The sequence below is a fragment of the Xyrauchen texanus genome, chromosome 36, assembly GCF_025860055.1.
Source record: "Xyrauchen texanus isolate HMW12.3.18 chromosome 36, RBS_HiC_50CHRs, whole genome shotgun sequence".
Lineage (NCBI taxonomy): Eukaryota > Metazoa > Chordata > Actinopteri > Cypriniformes > Catostomidae > Xyrauchen > Xyrauchen texanus.
In genome coordinates, this window is record NC_068311.1 from 34,503,390 (window position 1) to 34,513,597 (window position 10,208).

At 36.7% G+C, this 10,208-nt stretch overlaps 1 pseudogene; it reads left to right on the forward strand.

The window, feature by feature from the left end:
• Window positions 1-1,732: 1,732 nt before the first annotated feature.
• Window positions 1,733-9,994, forward strand: LOC127629721 (cytochrome P450 2G1-like; annotated as a pseudogene).
• The last annotated feature ends 214 nt before the right edge of the window (window positions 9,995-10,208 follow it).

The following is a 10,208-nucleotide window of genomic DNA, read 5'->3' on the forward strand; positions in this document are numbered from 1 at the left end:
TTTGCCCCATTTTTAAATAATTTCATTTTGCCATTTCATTCCCTAAAATTAACCACAAAAATATGCATAACATTTGTTGAACTTATTTTATTAACTTAAACCAACACAGAGGTAACAGGGTGGACAGAGGGGTAACAGGGTGGACATCACACCACTGAACAACAATAAATGTCATCAACTCATTTACCCTGGCACCCCCTGATGAAGAAAGACACATGTCCACATCAACATTCAAACTTAAACATTTTTTAGATAACTTAAAATTCACACTTTTTTGAAGTTCATATGTTTACAGATAACAGTAATAGCAAAAGTAAACTACTGAACAAACCAGCATCCCAGGTGTTTTTCTATGAAATCCCACACTGTCTTCTCTAGCTGGACGGACCTCTTGTTTAAAGGTTGTGGTCATCTTATGGCTAACTTTAGCATAAAATGTCCCTCCTGTTACTGTCCACCCTGTTACTGTTTTGCACAGTAACAGGGTGGACATATTGTAACAGAGTAGGTGTAAATGCTAAATAAATAAGTGTTTAAAGCTTGAATTGGTATTATAATTAATTTATTATTTATACTAGCCTAGTCTAATCTACAAGACTAACGTTACATCACGTAGTGTATGCGTACGCTCTATGGGTGTGTGTGTGAGTGGGGATATACTACTGTATTAAACAAGCTAGATAAACGTATAGACTGTATTAAACAAGGGAAACTTTAAATGTTATAATCGCTAACATAGCAGACTGCATCAGTGACAAAAGTACATTGGTACACAAGTACACAATCATATATTTGTTTTTTGACATGATTTATTAATGACTCAGCATCATCTATATTAAAGAGAAAATAATCACTTCATCCGATGTTTAAAGTGAATAAAATAACATTGACTTACTGGAGTTCCACAACTACTCAAAAACTTTGTTCTTCTCACCCGCCACCGAAATGTGTGTGTATGTGTCGGTGGTGAGGTAAAAGGGGCGGAGGCAGTGGACCAAAGCACTGTGAGGCAAAGGAGGGGGGACTCAAAATGTTTAAAACGTTTTTTTTTGTTGTTGCCCCTTTTGCATTTGTATTATTTTATTTCTTAAACAATTATTTTAAGAATATATCATTATATTATTTACAATACACATATTTTAATGATATTTTAGGGGGGACAACCCTCAGATATTGCAGTTTTGTTTCCTAAAATATCCTCTTCTGAGCATCTAGCAATGGAATTCATGATTGGAGATTTAAAAATGATTTAAATGGAACACAGATTAAGCTCTGAATATCCACTGATAGTGGAACTGCCCTTGGTTGGTCATGATCATACCACAATAAATGAAATTTTCTCTCAATATCTGTAAAACAATTCTGCAGTATGATACCAATCAATTGAAAATAAAATCATTCAATTGATATGAAACATTTTGGTTGCATTTTTACAACACCCAGAAACAGTGCCTTCTGATGTGATATCACAAAGAGCACAAAATTAAAAAAAAATTATATTTCTATGGTAAGCCACTGTCTTAAAGCTTTTCATGTCCAACTCGAGAGCCAAGATCTGACAATCTCAAGTTCACTGACCCATCCAGATTCTTCTTGTGTCCCCTCCAGCGCTGCCCCCTCTTTACATATAAAAACCCTAAAGGCAACATAGAACAGACAGTTCAGAAACACAGAGAAACAGATGTATATAAATAAATAAACTGGTTTTTAAATAACAATCTGGAGAAGAAAGATGGATATCTCCAGCTCATTGGTGTTGGTTTTAGTCTTGGCCGTGTTGATGTTGGTCAGATGGTGGAGGAATGCAAGTGGACTTTCTACAGTGCTACCACTGATTGGTAACATACCGATGATAGAAAAGCATGCACCGTTTAAAAGCTTTATGAAGGTAAGTGATGTTTTATGAAGGGCTTTCAAATATAAACTCATGAGAAACTACATGAATTATAGGATTATTGTATGGCATTGGACCAGATGTTTGTCAGTGTATCACACTGTGGCAATCTACAACTAATATTTCTTTACACACCTTACAGTTATTGGTGTGTCAGTCTATAAGACCTACTGCTTACAATTTGCATGTTTAATTATTAACTTAAATTAGGAGTGCTTTATCCAAATAGACTCTAAAATACACTAAAACCACCCTAAAACTTTGGATCAGTGCTACCAAGATGTCAAAACATAGAAAGTAAGGAACCTGTCACAGTGACCCAACCTGTCTAAGCTTACACTGGCTTGTGGTAGTAAAGTCTTTTCTCTCAAACAGTGGAGTAAAACCTATGGGTCTGTGACGACGGTGTATCTCGTGCCACCGAGAGTGGTGGTTCTGGTCGGTTATGATACAGTGATGGATGCCTTACTGGACCAGGGAGAACACTTTGCAGTCAGAGCCCCTGTTCCCTTTCTCAAGAAAGTTGTGAGAGGCTATAGTGAGAGTAATATGTTTATGTTTCTTAGGCAAAGATGGTCAGTTTAATGTAGTTCAGTCTAGATTTGTATTTCCCCACACACATTTATAGGTCTGGCCATCAGTAATGGCGAATGTTGGCGTCAACTGCAATGGTTCATTCTCACCACACTGAGAGATTTTGGGATGGGACGCAAAAGAATGGAACAGTGGTTTCAAGAAGAGAGAAGACACTTGTTGAAGAGCTTTGAAGAAACCAAATGTGAGCGAATAGTGTCAAAAATATAGTATACGTTGAGTTTTCTGCATTCAAAGCAGTCAAAGTTAACTTAAAGTGCTTTTCTTCATCAGCTGCACCATTTGACCCGACCTTCCTGAGCAGGGCTGTGTCCAATGTAATCTGTTCACTGGTGTTTGGGGTGTGATTTGATTATGCAGACAAAAACTTCCTGCACTTGCTCCAGATCATCTCTAGACTTTTGCGCTTGGAGCCAGGTAAGCAGGTGGGATAGGATGGGGCTGGGCAGGACAAAAAGCAGGGAGGAGAGGAATGAGAACAGGAATGTCCTGTTTCACTTTCCATTTTGACCATCTGCTTGTGATGGGTCCAAAACAATTATGATCCCCTGTATATTTAAGAAGTCACAAAATATGGTTGTTCCAGTGTTTCAGAGGAAATTAGCAAAAGAGCTAACAAGGCTTCTTATCCCTGATAAAAACACCAGTTTAATCAGCATTCAATTCCCATGCTAGTTAAGAATGGTTTATGCTGGTTAGCAGAGGTAGAACCAAGTCATTAATTTTCAAGTCACAAGTAAGTCTCAAGTTTGTCCATTCAAGTCCCAAGTCCTCAACTTTAAGCGTCAAGTCTTAAACAAGTCATTAGTGCTCTTTGACAAAATTAGTGTCAAAGTATTAATTATTAAAGTAATGATAACCTCCACAGCATCAGCACATTTCAGCACAATGTGTGTACTTTTCAGATGGTCTCTTACGCAAAATTTCCTACTTAATGTTAAATAAATTATCTGGAACGATTTTGCTTTGACACCATCTGACCAGCTGAAATATGGGACAAATAGTCCAGTTTTTAAAGAATAAATTATGCATCCCATATCGATCATTTCATCTTTAAATATGGGATGATCCCCTATTTTATGGGATGGGTGGCAACCCTACCTTGTTTGGTCCACAGTGCATCTTTTTGGTGGTTTCAGCAATGAGGCATGCAAAATAATTCACACCAAAACTGTAGTTGCAGTGCACTGAGCTCTGTGAAACTAAGTAGCTATCTAGCTAACCCAGCTAACATTAGTTAAATGCTATTGAACCATAGCTGATGTGTAATATCTCCCAAAATTAGATGTTGTTGATGAAGCGTCTGTCATTTTTTTAACTACAGGTTCTACATATGTTGCAATCCTTTTGTTGCCTTTGATATAGTATTCTTTATATCCAAATTAAATTACCTTTAGTATCATTTTGGCTGTGTCATCCTTGAATGAGAAATCTTAAAACTTGGTCCTACTCTTGTGGAAGTTGATTGGTTGGTTGTCTGATTGGTTGAATGTGGAGTGTTGAAATGTAGATTTAAAAATCTAATTAAATGGGGAAATTAATTGTTAATTTGCTGCACATTTTTACATGTACAACTCTGATCTTTGGTTTTAGAAGGTATAAAGTCTTTCCAAGTCAGAGGGCTTGAGTCCTATCAAAGTTGCAAGTCATTGTTGTCGAAGTCTTAGTTGAGTCACAAGTCCAAATTTGTGACTCAAGTCCAAGTCATGTGACTCGAGTCCACAAGCCTTTTGGTTTGTCCATGTCAAAAATCATGTCTGAACTTAAAATTGTGATGTATTGATTTGACAAAGAAATTTCGATAACACTTTATAATAAGGTTACATTTGTAAACATCAGTAAATGCATTAGCTATCATGAACTTACAATGAACAATCTATTTTTTGCAATATTTATTAATCTTAGTTAATGTTAGTTAATGAAAACACAATTGTTCATTTTTCGTTCCAATCTAGTCTCATAGAATGAATGTTACTATAATGATATAATGTTTGGTAACTGACTTTTACATGTCTCCTATGTTTTGTCGCAGTTTCCTGGTAAAATTTACACTAGAGGCGCTACAGCAAATGCATGTTTTATTCACTTTCATAAAATTCATGACTAAATTGGCTAATTTATTAACAATTATTTTTCACACTATTACTCACACACTTTAACTCTTGTATTACAGACACACATACTTTAACACACTTATTACAATGTGTTTAGCTTCTGTGGTAGCTCACCTGATAAAGGGTTGGACCTTGGACTCAGTGGTCTGCAGTTTGAGCCCAGCCAAGTAAGCAAGCCAACACGCGAGACGAAAGTGTCATAGAAGTGACAAGAAATTATGTGAAATGTTAGAAAATGTGCTTTTCATTTCACATTTTTTTTAATTGGTTAAGTTTAGGTGTTGTTTTAAGGTAAGGATGTCCATTTTGTTTACGTCTCATTTGCTTTTTTAGAACACTATTGGTTAGGTTTGGGTTAACATTTTAGGTTAGGGATGTACGTTTTACTCATTAAAACTTACATCTATTATTCATCTTAAAAATCTAGCCAGACTACAACTTTTCACTTGATTTTGGTGCCAAATTATACTTTGTTTTTCCGCGTTGCTGATCGCTCCGTGCAAAATATGTGTGATGCAAGTTTCGTCAGCACAGACTGTCTGCTTGCAGCATCGTAATCACAAAGCAGTCGTAGTGTGCATGCATCAAATGCATTTATATTTACTCAAGGTCAAAAGAGTATACTTTATAAGGCAGCATGGGTGCAATCTGATCCAGAATGCAGAAAAACTAAGTATAATTTGGGATATATAATTATAATTAAGCCTTAATAGCTTGACAGTTGTACCAGTCATGGACTGTACTGTTTTTACATAAAAACTAACCAGAAACTTCTTCTGAACTCCAACAGCTGTACAACATCTTCCCTTGACTATTGGAATTCTTGCCTGTGAATCATCACAACATGTATAGACAGATAGATGACATCAGAGCCTTTATTATGGGTAAGGTCAAAGAGCATGAGCAGACTCTGGATGTCACCAACTCAAGAGACTTTATTGACTGCTTTCTGATCAGACTCAAACAGGTAGGCAAAGTTTAAAACACTTAGTGTTTCTGTTGTTATCTTATTGTTGTGCTTTGATCTACTTGTGCATTTGACAGAGGCTTTTATCCTAGAATGCATTCAATGTATGCAATTTTTCAGTATGTGTGTTCAAAATTCAGAATTTTGGTATATCTAGCACCAGTTGAGCTACTGGAAGACTGCTTACTTATCTAGATATTGTTTAGCATTTATCTAGAATAAGTATATCATTTTTGTCCTCTTTTTTCTGTGTGTGTTATGACTGTGGAATTCTGTATCAAGATTGTCTTTCTCCTAAGATACCATGATTGGGACCATTTTAAATCTGTTTATAGCTGGTACAGAGACCATCAGCACAACTATCAGATATGCCCTGATGCTGTTGATTAAGTAAACACACATAGAGTGTACACAAATACACTTGAGACGACTCTATGGAGGCCATGTGCCTCCTTGTTTAAGGGGTCAAGATGTCCAGACTAAACATTGAGAATGCAACTTTGTGTCTATTCCAAGGAGGTCTAAAAAACCTGAAAAGAGCAATCAGTTTGCATTACCATTCATCTCAATAACAGATACTAAGCTGCCAGATACAGTGTCGGAAGTAAACCATTTGCATGCTGCAATTTTTTGGAGCTAATAATCTGAGCACTAACTGCCATATGAGCAATCATTCTGAAACCGCAGGAAAAGGTTGGCTGCACTGCAAGAATGAACACAAAACCAGCAAACTATTTTATTGTCTTTCTCCCATTTCCTACCCAATTTGGCATGCCCAATTCCCACTACTTACTAGGTTCTCATGGTGGCGAGGTTACTCACCTCAATACAGGTGGCGGAGGACAATTCACAGTTGCCTCCGCTTCTGAGACAATCAATCCACACATCTTATCACGTGGCTCGCTATGCATGACACCGCAGAGATTCACAGCATGTGGAGGCTCATGCTACTCTCCGCGATCCAAGCACAACTTACCACACGCCCACTGAGAGCGAGAACCACTAATCGCGACCACGATGAGGTTAGCCCATGTGACTCTATTCTCCCTAGCATCCGGGCCAATTTGGTTGCTTAGAAGGAACAACAATGAGGCCAACAAATGCAAATTAGAGTCAGGAGTTGGCAAACCTGGGATCTAGTTAATGAAACTAAATGTGGGTTAGAGCTACTTTAACTTATAAAAAGCACTCGAACATTTTGAGTTTTCTGTACACAATCTGCTGACGTGGACCATGCCAAGATGCCAAAAGATATCTCTGAAGACCTACGATCAAGAATTGTTGCTTTGCATAAAGCTGGAAAAGGTTACAAAGTTATCTCAAAGAGCTTAGTTATTCATCTGTCCACAATTAGACAAATTGTCTAAAAATGAAGACGATTTAGTACTGTGGCTACTCTATCTTGAAGTGGCCGTCCAGCCAAGATGACTCAAAGGACACACCGCAGAATGCTCAATGAGATAAAAAAGAAACATAAAGTGACAGATAAAGACTTGAAGGAATCATTGGAACTGGTTATCTGGAATCTATTCATGAGCCTACTATACTGAAACCATTAAACAGGCATGGTATCCATGGCAGGACACCACGAAGGAAGCAGCTGCTTTCCAACAAAAACATTGCTGCGTGTCTGAGATTTGCCAAAGATGACCTTGACACTCCACAAAACTACTGGGAAAATGTTTTTGGACAGATGAAACTAAGGTTGAATTTTTTGGGAAGAACAAACAGCACTACGTATGCATATACACACAGAAAACACAGAATTACTGAAAGATGCATCATAACAATAATTGAACAGCTTTAATTAAAAACCTAATTTTGACAAAAATATGACCAGAAAAATAATAGCATGTGTGAGCTGAAAGAGCTGAATACCTGTGCAATGAAGTGAAGTAATTCTGGATATTTTCCCACTCAGTGTTCTTCATTATGCTACACAAGACATCTCATTCAGAGGTTATGTAATACCAAAGGTAACAATCAACAACATATAGAGTTGTCAGCTCCTCTTAAAGATTACTAGATTATTTTGTCCTACAATACTGACTGTTGAGAATGATGAAACCTCACCCAGTAATGTTGTTTACGTATTGTGTTTAAGTCTGGACCGACTTTTTTTTGTATTCCTCCAGAACACAGTGATTATTCCCCTGTTGAACTCTGTCCTAAAGGATGAGGTACTGTGGGAAACCCCTTGGATATTTAACCCTGAACACTTTCTGGATGCCAATGGCAACTTTAAAAAGAGTGCTGCCTTAATCCCCTTTTCTGCAGGTAAATTCTTGGAAGTCTCTTATGTCAAACTAAGGTTAACCACACTTCTCTTTCTAGATTAGTAACAGAATGTACATTTCCAAGCAGTCAAGCAGTTTGGCATTGTAGGGCTGCAGCGGTTAAAGTAACGCATTACAAATACTAATGTTACTGTAATTAAGTAGTTTTCCCCAGGAATTGTACTTTTTTAAGTAGTTTAAATTTTTTATACTTTTACTTGAGTATATTTTAAGTGCTTTAACTGTACATTTACTGTGCTATTTTCCACCATCTGTGTTCACTACTTCCCTGTCCTGATTTTATTTTTATCTATCAACATGATTGGCTAGAGAGAGTCTCGTGACTCCCGTCAAATCAAATCACACGTAAAAAAAGTGAATAGCAGCTGCAGATCTGGCACCAACTGTTATGGCAACATGCTGGTTATGGATGTGGAGGAAGCCTCAAGCACAGTTCAACACCTGAACATCACAGCCACACATGAAAGGGCTTTTCACAGTGAAAAAGGCCAATTGCATGATTGTGTCATAAGTTTCATTTTAAAAGTTTAACTTGCTCAAGCCAGATATCAGCATTAATCCTGTCTCTAATTTGAAGAAACATATCAAGGTCAATTTCATATTTCTGCTTAATAGATTTGGTGTGTCTATAATGTAGCCTGTAAATGATCTATCTGAGATGAGATTATTGGGTTGATGTGAGAGACTAATGCAATATTATCAATAGGGCAGTGTTCTAAAACGATCTCGATGTTTAGCTGAAAAGAAAAAGAGATGTCCTGTCAATGATGAACTTTTGAGTAGTTTTCTATACTTAGCCTATGTTCTACATTTAGAACAAGGGCATTCATTACATCAATCCTGATAGCAAGATCACCACTGGTTGGTTGATCTAGATGAAATATAATATATTATAATATATTTCCTGTCGTCTATAGCTGCGTACTGTTTGATCGACAGGCAGCTGATGTTTGTAATGTGGGTACGTTACTAAACGGTCAAATACACTTTATAATTCCGCCAATGCCCGTCTTGATGAGGCATTAATGTAAACGCAGTTGGTATGGTCTAAAGTGAACATAAACAGTGGGACAAAAAGAGTATTTGCATCAAAATGTTGGACTTGAAGTGTACATGTAATTGAATTGAGCACTGTCTAGTAGGCCAAGTCATATAAAGACAATTAATCAAACAACAATAACGAGAAAACCACTCACTATTTTTGGCTGAGTAGCTTTAAAAATGTTAATACAATAGAATAAAACAGTGATATTTTTATAATATTTTTTTTATTATTATGACCCCTGATGTAGATACTTTTTTAATTGGTATAATAAATTACCAGAAAAGTAGAAATAATAAAATAATTTATAATAATGCTTAGCCTTTACCATGTTTTTTCTAATGTCTGACAGAAAATTGTGTATCATGCATTAGAATGAGAACACAACTATTTCTGGGCTTAAAAGATACAAGAACTAAATAATTGTGGAACATTGTGTCTCAAAACGAGGACAATGTGCCCCCCATGTGCTACTTAAAGAAATAGTTAATATACAAAAAAATGAAAATTCTCTCATCATTTTCTCACCCTCATGCCATCCCAGATGTGTATAACTTTCTTCAGAACACATATTAAGGTTTTTAGAAGAATATTTCAGCTCTGTAGGTCATAACAATACAAGTGAATGGATGCCAAAACTTTGATGCTCCAAAAATCACATAAAGGCAGCACAAAAGTAATCCATATGACTCCACTGGTTAAATCCATGTCTTCAGAATTGATATGATAGGTGTGTGTGAGAAACAGTTCAGTATTTAAGTCATTTTTTACTAATTCTCCTCCCTGCCCAGTAGATGGTGATATGCATGAAGAATGTAAATCACCAAAAACACAAAAAGAAAGTGAACGTGAAATTGGAGATTGTAACAGCTTAAATGGTCTCCTCTGTGTTGCATCTCTGCAGGTAAATACTCTTGTGTGGGTGAGTCTTTGGCTCGCATGGAGCTCTTTCTCTTCATCATGTCTCTGCTTCAGAAGTTCAGCTTCAGTAGTTCAAAGGGTCCAGATGACATAGATCCCAGTCCTGAACTCAGCAGCTATGGCAACTTGCCTCGATTTTATCAGCTCATTGCCTCCCCCCGCTGAACAACATGGATATTACAGCCTCCATCATTTTACTAAACAATGGAAATTTTTGGGAGGTTGAGAGTGGCCACAATCAAAACAGAATACAAGTTGATCAAAGCTATCTGTGTAAATTTAGACAGCATTGCATATATAATCTTTTAAAGTTTGTATGTTATCAAAATTCACATTATTTTCCATTTTGAAGAACTGGCGTTTAAGTGATTTTTTTGTT